The sequence below is a fragment of the Pararge aegeria genome, chromosome 15 (genome assembly GCF_905163445.1).
Source record: "Pararge aegeria chromosome 15, ilParAegt1.1, whole genome shotgun sequence".
Taxonomy (NCBI): domain Eukaryota; kingdom Metazoa; phylum Arthropoda; class Insecta; order Lepidoptera; family Nymphalidae; genus Pararge; species Pararge aegeria.
In genome coordinates this window covers 10,869,035-10,883,421 of record NC_053194.1, presented here as the reverse complement: position 1 = coordinate 10,883,421, position 14,387 = coordinate 10,869,035, and the positions used below count along the sequence as shown (strand labels likewise).

The following is a 14,387-nucleotide window of genomic DNA, read 5'->3' as shown; positions in this document are numbered from 1 at the left end:
ACCTAAATTTTCTAACTTTTGCTTTTCCTAATAACGAAATTCTGAAATGATTAGTTAACGTCAAAACGAATTTTAAAGGTACGATTAGTTCACTTTCGCTACATTCAATTGCGATTTATAAAAAAACCACTACAAACCGTCTAAGGTTCGATCTGATTTACTACTTCATTAAAGTATAGTGAGGTTTTAGATATTACATTAAAGCTGGTTGCAATCCTTATCGAAAAGTGTTACAGCACATCGACTAACTAAGCGTTTTCCGTTCGTAAAAATGCTTAGAAAATAGGTTTTGTATAGATAATGTCATGTCATAATTACGAAAATCCTCATCATCCTTACATTTCTATTTTAGTCGTTTTCGAATGCTGAGATGTATTCTATTTCCCACACGTTTATTAATTTAGACCCGATAAAAAATAAACTTGTATACGGTACACATTACTTCGGTCTTGTATCACGGCTTTGCAGTTCTGATTTCCAGGCGTTTATTAATTTTATTAACATAGTGTCACAAAAATTGGTCCTACATTTTGGGTACCATGCCCATAAGTGAACAGTTAGACGGCTTATATTTATTATAAATGTTAATTTTAGTTTGTAATTATTAGTTCCATAGTTTAATAAAATAAAATATTTTGACTAAGTAATAATGTAAATCAGGATATCGACACATCGCTTATGCCTTGGACCAACGCTAATTATACACAGCGCTATCACATCGCGCACTCGCTAATTTCCGCGGACCGCTCGCCTTTCGTCCAACAACTTCTAGACTGAGGACGTGATCACGGGACAGATACGGGGTGATTTATTTATAAACCGCCCCTTAAAATTTCTTTCGATTTATGAAAATTTTGTCTTACGTATCGCTTAATTCTATCAGCTTACGCGTGCAGGTATTTTATTGCGGGAATTGATTTTGGTAGATTACTTTGAGATGTATTACGTAATATTTTATTTAAAACATTCCTTAATATATTTTTATAAATTGCAATACTACCCATATGAAAAGCGAACATAATTACAAAAAAAAAGTAAAAAAAGAACCGACTTAGGTAAAAGGTGACCTTTGGTATACCTAAAAAGCCAAGTAACATGAAAAACTACTTACACTACATATATAATTAATACGTACTCAGTTATTTTTAAGGATAATGTGGTTTTGGATAATTGACATTTCTAAAAATAGTGCAATGCTTTTCCTGGGACTATAGTGTGAGAATGACAGCACCACTATTGGACTCTGTCAATATAGTTGTGTCAAGACATTTGTTAAAAACATAATCGACTATTATATATTATTTTGAACGCCACGGTTTTAAATTAGCGAAAAGCATTAAAGATTAAAGCCAGCCTTAAACTTGCTTAAAATAATCAAATCTGTGTAAATAAAACTAGAGACTAAAGGCACTAAAGGTAAAGCTCAAGCATCGTTAGTTAAACCAAAGGCATTAGAAAAATAAACTAACAAGATGCTAGACGCTCTACTAAGTGTCAAAGAGACCGCACCGTCGCACGTAGAAAGGTTGGCGTCACGGTACTCTGCAAACCAAACAGTTTGATCCACGCTAAAAGGTATACGTTTGTTAACGTAGAATCGGGGTGAATTGTTCACTTAATGGACCGTTCTGAATGAATAACAACTACTAGCTTGGCATGTAGATGAAAAATGCGGAATTTTTTTTAAAATTTCGATTTTCTTGTTTATTTCTGTATGCATGCAGAATGAGTTGGTATAATTATATTATAGAAACTTTCGTGGGTTACACAAAAAATTACGATAGTTACATTGTATTCGGCTAAATAGTATAAGAACGCGTCGAAAGTATGAATGAAATCTCAGCATCACAATAAGTTCCATTGTATACATTAAATAGTATGAGATCACATAGTGGACGAGGCAACAAAAACAAAAAAATCAGTAAGAAAAAATTACAACTTTCATCAATAATTATGTCTTGATATCAAAACTAACTGACACAGACGTATATAATAGAATCAAACCTCAGCAAGCCGAAAAGATTTTCAACACACAATAAGATCCCTTCCATTTTCTTTTCCGAGTTAATAGCAAACAAGGAAAAATAGCGATAGGTGGATACGAGTTGATAATCCTGGCAGACGTCGCAGGATATCCGCAGGCCGGCGCGCCGGTCCGGACTGGTTATTCCAGTCGATTGCAATTCAGCAATCGGGATCGGAATCATACTTATCTTTGACACCTATAGTAATAAAAAGGTAAATCGTCTTCAAATCGGACTCTTAGACACCGGAATACTCTTACTTCGGTGTCTAAGATTCCTGAACTGAATTAGGCTTAGAGTCCAGGTCGTACGCAAAATTTTTTCTATATGTATCTTATTCTAATACTACCTTAAACTTTAGATAGAAGCAGGCATTACTTTGCGGCAATTCATAATATATTATGAAAATTTAGCTTAATTTGCTATACTCCGCGAACAGCAGGAGAATCTGTATGGTGTCATTTATAATTACTTCAATCCGTATACTCCACACCAAACAGAACCTCGGCAATGTACCGTAGCAAATGTAATAATGTACGCACGTTTCACTCCGAAACCGGAGCATCCTCAGGAGATGTTGACTTGTTTATTCATTGTAAAGTCACAATTGCTGGGCGGTTTTAACACCGCAATGCTTATTTTTGCATTGCTATATTCCAAACTGAACGGCGTAGTAGCCAGTGTAATTACTAGCACATGAAGTTTAACACCTTCGCCTCAGGTTGATGGATTCAAGGCGGCACTTTGTAGTGTCTAGTAGGTCCATATTGCTCTTTTTATAGGCGATGGTTTTTTAGGTGGGCCATCTACTTGGTCCTATATTTATTACTAAACAAAAATTGAAATCGATTAAAATATGTAAGTTTTGGGAACCATAACACAAAGTGCTGTATAACTTTCAATGAGTATTATTGGCATAGCAGTAGTCATTTCTATTTTCTTTAATAAAGAGCTAAAATTTAATACGCATACATTTACGTTTTCCGGCCCACTCAATTAAACGTGTATTTTTAAACTTTACAAATCAATAGCCTGGCTTGCAGTGACATATTAAAAGGTATTTTGAATTGCGCTGGGCATGTCCTTTGTGAAAAAAAATGTGTCGTATTTCCCGATCCGTTTCCAAATCGATTGCAATATAAATGAGTTACAGTAATTCGATTAAACGAAACCCATTGGTGATTAAATGGACAAGTACTGAAAATACTTGATTTTTTTATTTACCGGCTACTGCTGATTGTATTGCTGAGAATTAACTCTCTATAGACAATACAAAAGCTAAATGTATAATAGTAATTCATGGTGATTTTTCAAGGATAATAAAAAGTAGTTATATAGAGGCCTGACGAATTGGCCTCTACAGAGCAATAGTGCGGTAAGTACGTACGTATGATGATGATGATCATGATGAAATATTTTGAAGGACAAGTTCGTCCACACGTTTTTGCCGATTTCAATTTATTAATATTATTAAATTAAAATCAGTAAAACGTACAACATGAAGTTTAATGTTGATGATGTGAGGATTTCAACTAAACCTCATTAGTCGCAATCTTTTCAGTTACATATTTACGGTCGTAGATCTGGAAGAAAGAAACACAGTCTTCCATTGCAACCGTGCTATGAACTACTTATAATCAAAAAGCCACATTACATAGCATACCACTTCTGGACTAAAGGCCTTCCTAACGGGAGAGTTTGCCCTTAATCACCACACATGGCAGACGGGTGGTATATAGTAGTGGTAGCACAGAAAATACTGCCCGTTCTCCGTTATATTGCCCTAACCTCCTTTTCCCGCCGCGTCATCGAGCTGCTCATGCTCGTAGACAATCGTAGATCATTTGTTGTTTTAAAGCAAGCACGAAGTTTGCAACCGATTTCGACTGTCGAATCACAATCGCAATGCGGTATAAGATCCCGATACTCCCGATCCCGGGAAGATTGTCCTCGCTGATTTGCTGGGACAATGGACGCCAGAGATCTCCGCGTTTATCCCGTACACCAGCTGACATCTTTTGTATCGAAGCTGAAATTATTTCTTTTAAAATTGAGGAAAACAAGTTCGCTCCGCACAGAATCTTTTATCTTTTCCGATATGGCTAGTCATTGTTAGAAAGAGATTATCTTTTAATGCAGGAGTATGTATTTGTTGTCTTCGTGATTGTAGATCTGGCGTCTTGATTTACCTCGCACAAGTCGATTTGTCATAAACATAGTTACATAGCGCAAAATAGTCACTTACTTACTTACTTCAGCAAAGTCAAAGTACACTAGTGTGTACTTTGACTTTGCTGAGACTTAAGACTTACAATTAAAAGAGAAAAAGTTAGGTGTGTGACTTTTAAAATCAGATGTCTCGTTATATTACTAACTTTGACAGAGCAAAGTTAAATGGCACCTTACCGTTATTATCAATTGCTATCACGGTAGGTATAATTTTGTACCTAAAGTGAAAGAGACTGGGCGGTAATCAGAAATCTGAAAGATGGCAAGATATCCAGATTTTGTACTAATAACATCCATAACTTCATTTCTTATTAGATGCGATTCGTGGCTTTATACGCCATGTTATTTTATAAGGCTCTTTAGTCTGACATTGATGTAAAATTCGTAGATATGTTACTTACAAAAGGGAAAACGAAAGATGCTCTGCGGTCGACCAAAGAAGTTATGTTTCTGGAAGTCTAGTCGTGATGTTTGTCCGTCAATATAATAAACGTTCGTCTATTCTTTAATGATTTCCAAAATAATCTAACTTAGTAGAGACGACCACGAAAATAGTATAAAAAACCAGAGGGTACTCATATCTAATGATTTCAACCAATAGACATCCATTTCTGGACAAGTCTTTCACACTCTATAGTCTTAGGGTGCATGTGTCTAGTGACTCCTTATGACGGAGAACGGATCTACATGAAATTTTGCACAGATACCAGATGGAATAGCACATAGGCTTCTTTTTGCCTGGAAGAGGTCGCTATAGAGCCGCCAAATTGCACTTACTATCTTAAAGCTATATTGAATTTTCTCTGTGGCGTACAATAAAATTTTAATCATTAATTCATTCAATATTTTTAAATACTGAGACACTTTTCATTAAAGATTATGATGTATCGAACTGCGATTTTGGTAAGTATATTATGAGTTGAAACAAAGACTTGTGTATCTGAGCAGTTTTAAATCAATGGGTTAAAAATAACCCTCTAAAAATATTCACTTGGTCTCGCAGCGTGTTGCCAAATAAAAGACGCTCGCACGTCGCCCGCCAGCCTCCTTGTGAAGATTCGCAAAAACTAATGCATCTCACGCATCCAACTCGCGACGAATGGTCCTTATTTATTATTCAGAAGATTCCCCCTTTTTCACTGCGGCGCAGAACGACGCCCCGGACGTTTTAAAAACTAGTTTAGACTAGTTAAGTGGTATTCGAAAATTAAAGTAATTAAAATCATGCATTTACTTCATCATCATCAAACTTGTTCACGCTGTGCAGCTATAGAGCCTTATAATTGCAATAGAAATTTTATGTTTTATAAAGATTAGGACTGAGTTACAATTTTAAGTTGTTAAAATAAAATTTAAAAAAAAAGTGTAAGTGTCCCACTACTTGGGCACAGGTTTCCTTTATAATATTTTGATTTAGAGCGTAGGCCGAGTCTAAGTTGTTTGAGCATTGAAACAATGTTCCAATGCTCAAACAACTTAGACTTGGCCCAGAAATAGTATATTCATATATATACATATAGTTAAGCATATTGCAAATAAATATTCTAAGCTTATTAAACTGCTGGGCTTTGCTTTGTGTGCCTTGCATCAATTTTTTTTCTTAGGATTGTGTAGGATATGCGCACACACACAAGGGAGACATGACGGCATAAGAAAGAGCGTCGTGACGTGATACAGGTTATCTTTACTGCCTTGATGCCAATACTCATCAAAAATTGTTTGCTATCTTAGCATACTGAGGTAATAATAAAATAAACAAGAATTGTTTAGATCTTTTTGATCAAAACCGTGCGTTTTTGCGGAATAAAAAGTAGGGTATATTAATAACTCTGCAGGCCATAAACTATCTCTATGCATAATGTAGTGTTAACGCTTTGCTCAGTTGTTATATTAAAACATTAAGAACTAACATACACAATGTTACCTTCATTTTATCACTAAGGTTAAAGAATCAAAGATATTATTCATATTTCGTGTATAGTTTCGGACGGGATAAGTGTATAAAACGTGTCAGGATTTGCAAACAATAGCTTGTTGGCTGCCGCCGTGTAGCTGTCCCCACATACCCAAAATGCCAAATATATGGCGTCAAATTAAACACGGTTCCTTTGATTCACAATATAATAGATATGCTTATCAGCCGACGTACTTATTTTTCACGTAGAGTACGTGCACTACTAAGATCTCACCCATATTTTATTCATTTTCCATTTTTCGGAAGGACCTTAGCTGGATATCACCTCAAAGGTTATAACAGCGTCACTGGGGAGATGTGGCAAGGGTGAAAGCTCGATTAGGAAAGCCCCAGGGCTCGACGGCATCGCGGGAAGGGGAACGTCGACTTTAGGGTGCCACCTCGATTTGGCTTGACGTTTCAGACTTGATTGAGCTTTTGGCTTTTATGGTCTCACCCACCATTTGGAAACCAATTCTATAGGATTTTTATGGCAATAAAAATTTGGAGGAGGAAAATCCTGAGGGATACCATCGGCTGGCATGCCCAACTTTACTATGGCTGTTATTTAGTGACCTACGGACTTTTTAAAATCTCCCATTCTTCACTTTTGACTCCTCGGTATTATAGTGATTACTGCATCAGGAAGGCAGCTGTTATTTTTTAGGTTATGAATACTATGGGCTGCATGTTAGTGAGAAAACAAATGTTAGTTTGCTTAACATCTGCAAAAGTTATCATGATCATATCAACCGATAGACGTCCACTGCTGGACATAGGTCTTTTGTAGGGAGTTCCATATTCCACGGTTTTGTGCAGCTTGAATCCAGCGGCTACCTGCGACGCGCCTAATGTCGTCCGTCCACCTCGTCGGGGGTCGACCAACGCTGCGTTTACCAGTGCGGCTGTCATTCCAGCACCTTGGGACCCCAACGTCCATCCCTTGAACTATGTCGTTGAACTATGTCGGTAACTCTGGTTCTTCTACGGATCTCCACATTTCTGATTTTATCACGTAGAGATACTCCGAAAGTAATACCCTTATTATAAATTCAAACTTACATTTTTATTCCTTTTATTTTTTTAATATATTAAAGCAGATAACTTTAAATGTATGGAAAATCCGATAGTATTCTCTTAGATACTGTATGGGACTGCATCTCTAGTACGTATTGATCAAAGCACGGGTCCAATATTGTAATCCGACTGGCTTTTGATCCGTTTCGTTACCAGAACAAAGGGGTCATGGAAATAATTATACAGACAATCGAGTTCTCTCCGATGACCAAAGTAGATCAGACAGTCAAGTCCCTTGTCGTGTCTCAGCAAGTTCAGCTGTCTAGAAAATTTGTTAAAGCACTCGCTCAAAGTGGTTTATTGCTACCTAGTAGGTAAAACTCATGCTCAATGGCTCGTAATGGGTTTTGTCTACACGACAAATGGTACATGGAAATAATTACACAGGAATTGTCATTTTCTTCTAGAACGGAAGTTGTTCAAAGGGAAAGACGGAGTTTCGTTTCCATAGTCAGTGAACATTTATTTATTATGTTACATATTTTGTTACCAGAATAAAAAAGCCAAAAAAAAATATTTACTCTAAATTCTTAAAAAATTAAAAGTCCTTTAAATAATGAGAAGACAAAATCGGGTAGGTATTCTAAGTAGGTTCACTACATTCAAACAAATATAAGTTTTATGTAAGTTAAGATAACTACAGATTAAATTATATATAACATTTTATTATAAGTAAAACACACAGAATTAAGAACATACAGAAACCGTGCACGCGACTAAAATTGAACGATCAAAAACCACTCCACTTTAGATTAGTTTCTCGAACAAACGGTTAGTCACTTCTTACCATTTAGCAATTGACAGTAATAATTTTATCTCTAATGTTCTAAGCATTCACCATAAAATGGGAAAAAACTTGTAACCTAGCAACAAGGGTGTAAAGTGAGACTTGCGCGGGACGTTTCTACTGTTTTGGTACACAATGCACTGCATACAATAATTGCTGAATGAGGATACTGTATGTTTTTAATTCAATGAAAAAAATGCTTTATTGTCATAAAGAAAAACAAAACAGAATCAAAAGTACTTAAACATAACACATAAAATATATACAAATTTTGTTTTATTTTGCACAGATAAAAAGTGTACCTAGTTCAATAGTAAAACACTTTAAAAAAACCGTACCTATTTCAACGATTTAAAATAAAGAGAAAGAAAGTGAGTACGAAATAATGCCGGTAGAATCCCAAGGGTACCACAAAGTTGTTAGTTGATCTAACTGCACTATATCTTACGACCCAGCAAACAAAATTATGATGTCGATGCATTCCTACACCATAAAGCCCGACAGTAACTATGTTATTCTCGAAGTTACCGCTAGAATCAGCTTTCAAATACCTAGGTAATAGGACATAATAATTGTAATACGAGTACGGGTACCTTGCTAACAAAGATTGACAAAATAAATTTTGTAGTCACGTACAAAATATTACATATTCTGCATAATATCTAGGAAGTAGGCATTATTACCCTTCATAACGATACAGAAATATCGTAAAGTTTAATTATACTAGAACTTCCTTCAAGTTACGTATAGTATCGTTTACTGTAAAGAACCGAGTATAAAGGCGAGCGCTCACGAAGGTAGGGCTCTACGCAACGCTTTGCGTTACTATAGTTGAAACTTTTAACAATGAACTGTTGTTACTTGGGTTCCTTACTAAAATTTCAGGGATTCATTGTACCTGCAATCAAATCTTAATACACCACAGTATATAAAATCACAAATCATTATTAGTTGTGACTAATAATGATTTGTGATTTTATATACTGTTTTGTGATTTTGAAATCATCAGAAATATTAGAATAAAGAGGTGTCAAAATTTACGCCACAAAATGCATTTCGCGAGCAAGTTAAAAATTAGATTTCATAGAGAAACATATATTTCGAATCATCTGCCTTCCTTCTTCGAACCATCTTCATATCTCACATGATAGAATGAAGATGTTGAAACAGTACTGTTGAGTTCTTGCGGCTTCTTCTCGTTGGAGTCTGCCTTTCGCTGGATATGGTAAAGTCTATACAAACATACACTTTAAGCTGGCTGGAGCGTGCGTGTAGAATGTGAGTGAATTCCTGCAGTGGGTTCGCTTCATTTTATTGCTCGATTTCGTCTATGTAAAAGGACGGTGTCAATATATCGTCCAACCTCAACATCGGACAATAAATCGAATTTAAGTCCGCAGTTTGTCCTTCCTTTACGCAGTCCTTAATAAGAAACCAATCAAGTTGATTTTTGGCGTGGAGTTAGTTGAAAAGACGGAGAGTAACATAGGCTTCATTACAGGAAACCAAAACATTCCCACGCGATTTGTAAAAAACCGTAATAAACGCGAACGAAGGACGCAGGCAACAGCTAGTAAAGTATAGATAGAATCTATACTTTACTAGCTGTTGCCAACAATGCGTACAAAAGCATTAGTCAAGTGATATCGCCCAGTGGGTAGGGCTTCGACAACACTTTGGGGGCAGAGTTCGAATCCCAGCACGCACCTCTAACTTTTCCATATCACTTCAACGGCGAAAGAAAACATCGTGAGGAAACCTGAATGCCTGAGAGTTCTCCATAATGTTCTCAAAGGTGTGTGGAGTCCACCAACTTCCACTGGGCCAGCGTGGGGGACAACGGTCTTAACATCTTCTCACAGTGGGAGGAGACCCGTACCCTGTGGTTGGCCGGTAATGGTTTTGGATGTACAAAAAATATTACAGTGAGCTTATATTTATAACGTTGGTCATTCCGTTAGCAACCTCACATTTATTTATTCCTGGTGGAAACGCAACTTAGTAGCTATATTTAAACACTTAAGTTGCCTATTGTAGTATGAACAATAATTTGCAAACGAAGCTCCTAAGCACCTTAAGACGCGCCGGGGATCAGATACCGGTGGTTAAGACGCATTACGCTTTCACGTGTAATCCTATCCCTTCAGTTGGATTACCATCGTTGGCCTACCTTAAGCGCCTTCAGTTCATATTCTGACGTTGCATTTGTAGGCTTTATAAACCGAATGGTAGATTCACGACTATATTAATGCGAAATTAGACCTCAATTGTTCAAATGAATTGTTATTATTTTATTTTAGTTATAGAAACAAGACTACGACTGACTTTGATTTGAACGCTAGCAATCTTGCTCGTTATCAGCTCGCCCAGAGTTAGGACATTGAAACTGACAGACCCAGTGCCTCGGAAAGCACCATAAGCTTGTGATAATAAATCGTTAAAGTTCTTCAAACCGCATGGATTTTTAATAGCAGCGGAGCTTTTATTGGCAGGGCTCGTCAAAGTACTACCGCCAAACTTTCTGCCGCAAAGCAGCAGATTAGGCCTGACATCTACGACTAAGATTGATTGATGGACAGGGCAGCACTTTGGTGGGCCATCCATGCATGTCCTGCAAAGTGTTGCTCTATTTATGAGCGACGGTTTTACACTAACCATAAATCGGACAAACTGCTTGGTCCGTCATTTATTACTAGTTATTAGGGAAAAAAAAACCCCGGCTTTCAATATACTGTACATTATTTTTCTAGTCAAGCCCTTTCATTTGATACCCATATTGAGGGAGTTGTGATATTCTCTGGCGGCTGCCATATTAGACTAATCATACTAACAAAAACAAATACGATGGAAATACGATGTCACACACACATACACATACACACACACACACACACCCACACACACACACACACACAAACGTACACACACAAACGCACACACACACACGCGCTTCACAGGTCGTCCCACGGGTCGAGTCAAATATCTAATAACAACCTCAACCTAACAATAACCTCTCTCCCAAGAGCGAGGAGGTCTATCCCAGCAGTGGAACATTATTTGGCTGATGTTGATGACGAATCATACAAGTGGCTTTCGTTACGCTAAATCACATAATATTTTTTAAGAGTTGTCTAAAGAATTATTATGTAACCCTGTAAGTATGATTATTTATTATATTCCACATGTTTGTTCTCTACCGTTAATATTATATATTAGTTTATTTTACAGTTATAAAATATGTATTTATGTATGTACTATTTTTGAAATTATTAATATGTTTGTATATTTTTAGTACTTTGCGTGCCGCTATAACGATTCATATGTGAGACTATAAGTGATAAAACCGCCTTTATTACACAAAATTAAACTACAAGTACTTGTACCTTTGTTTTTTTTATTTATTTCTGTTTTAGTTTTGGTATATTATTAACCTATTTTTTTTTATTTTTTTTATTAAAGGTAGTTGTTCAAAATAAGTTTTGAACAACTACCTTTAATAAAAAAAACATAACCAAATATAACTAGAAATTTCATGTCATCTAATAGAGAACAACTGAAATATGTTTGTATGATAAACATGAATATTGTGACTGGGTGTATATTTGTATATTATAAGTATTTATGTACATTATTCATAAAAATATTCATCAGTCATCTTAGTACCCATAACACAAGCTACGCTTACTTTGGGGCTAGATGGCGACGTGTGTATTTTTGTTATGTATATTATTATAGTATATGTAACTATAAAAAAAAGTAAGTCTGCATTTTTATGTGTCAACATCCCTATTCCACAATAGTAGGTGGATACGTATGTAATTTGGATGGCCAACAATTAGGTTAATTAAACAGAGAGCGCTGTCCCACTTCTATTGTGAAATAAATGCAAGGTAAATTACAGGCCAGAATTACAATTAATTATAGCATTAACGCGCCTTTAATTAAAATATTGAAATTCAGTGTGAGCGCTTCTATCCGTACCTACATGCTCTCGTATTAAATGCATTATTTTAGCGAGGCACGTGAACTGCACCGCGCGCTCATTATTTCACAAAACGATACATTTTTAATGAACCCAACTACGGGCGCGAATACTGCTAGATTATTTACTTCTATTGCTGGTTTTTCCCTTTTCAAATTCTTTTTGAGAATTATTTTTCACTTGTGAACTTTAATGTTTTGTTACTTACGTTAAGCAATTATTTTAGTTTTAGGTGAACGGATGACATCAAACGAATTGCAGGCAATCTATGAATATGTGCGGCATATTACCGCCTATAAAATAAATATACTACGACAAGACACACATCGCTATATAGCCCCAAAGTAAGCGTAGCTTGTGTTATGGGTACTAAGATAGCTGATGAATATTTTTATGAATATAATACACATTAATACTTATAATATACAGATAAACACCCAGACACTGAAAAACATTCATGTTCATCACACAAACATTTTTCCAGTTGTGGGAATCGAACCCACGGCCTTGGACGCGGAAAGCAGGGTCACTGCCCACTGCGCCACTCGGCTGCCTGCCTATGAACATAGACTGTGAAGTGGAATGGAAATCACTACTAACGACCGCTTGATATGAAATCAGTTAAACAATGATTCAAATCATATATAAATATATCAGTCCGCATCACGAAATCTTTATTTCTTTTAATCGTTATACTCAAAAGTTTTTATTTTTATTTACTAATTGTGTTGCCCACGGCGTCAGGCAAATAAATTGTTTATCATAGTAGATAGAAGTAATATCGCCTCGTATGACAACCTCGGAAGGAGGAGGAGGGGCGGTCACACTATACGGCAAACGGAAGGTTGACTTAATGCACTATGACACTGATACAAAACCGATGATGTTCGGAAACTATATCCAAAAACTCGGAAAGGCCTGTGTCCAACTGTGGATGCTTACAGGCTGATGATGATGATCATGATGGTAATGAATACATGAATCATTTATCATTAGAATAAACTAATACTTAAGCGATTCTTCGTTACTGTCAAGCGAGAATGCGCGAAGTATGCTTTGGAAGACTTGTGTTATGCGGTGTATAAATATTGAAGAAATTATAAACTGCACTGTGCAGGTTTGCCTGTTGTTCGCGGATTATAGCAAATTAAACTTAATGTGCAATGCATTTTTGTTTCCAGTTTATCTCTCTTAAGTTTTAGGTATGTGTAATTTGTTAAACTGCACTAGGTCGCTATATCAACGCCCCAGACTCCGATCTAATCCCGGCCACGATCAAGTGCTCATTAACGAGATTTATAGATGAAACATAGACGGCGACGATACCGTGCTGGGAACGTCTTATTTACTATGGTCAGATTTGGAAGATAGCCTGCACCTTATGGGGAAAAAATATCAATATCTTTATAAGCGTTACAAATACTTACGGGTATTTCCATAATTACCATTCTTACACACGTCCAAACAGATACGGGTAATGGGTGTTTGGGCTAAGAGCTTGTTTAAGTTTTTTGCGTAACTTTGTTATAAAAACTAGCTTATACTTAGAATAACAAACGGTTCTACTTCTTGTCCACCAATCCGCACTAAGACAGCATGGTGGACTACGGCCTACACTCTTCTCATTGTGGGCCGGTAATGGGTTGATATAACGATGATTATTATGACTTTTAAGTTGGTTCTTGGACACTTTTCACGGTTATAGTCTATCAGAGCGCTTTGCAATTGATGTTTCTCTATTTTGTTATTATAGCAAAAGCATTTAACTCTTTCTAATACTGTTTAGCATATTTTCTTCGACAGTTTTTTATATTTTATTCACTTGTAGCGTATCTTGGAATCGCAAGGTGATAGGTCCATACCTTTTGCACTTTAATCAGCTTTTGATTCTAAATATGTATAATTATGAGCTCAATACCTCAGTATATGACGGCCGAGTGGCGCAGTGGGCAGCGACCCTGCTTTCTGAGTCCAAGGTCGTGGGTTCGATTCCCACAACTGGAAAATGTTTGTGTGATGAACATGAATGTTTTTCAGTGTCTGGGTGTTTGTCTGTATATTATAAGTATTTATGAATGAATGAATGAATGAATACACTTTTATTGTACACCAAAGAAACAAAAAGTAGTTACAAAGATATAAATACAATCAAGAGAGTACAATTTGGTGGCCTTATCGCTACATAGCGATTTCTTCCAGGCAACCAACGGCGTAAAAGGAAAAAACGTAGAAAAGAGGTAGGTGGTGCAATAAATAAGATTTAAAAATTATACAAATATAGAAATATAAATAAAATATATATATATATATATATATATAAATATAACTATAATA

General features: G+C 36.2%; 1 protein-coding gene across 2 annotated transcripts in view; it reads right to left on the bottom strand.

Moving 5' to 3' along the window:
- Positions 1 to 14,387, bottom strand: part of LOC120629772 (lysine-specific histone demethylase 1A) — a 464,274-nt gene that overhangs the window by 57,837 nt on the left and 392,050 nt on the right. The window lies entirely within an intron of this gene.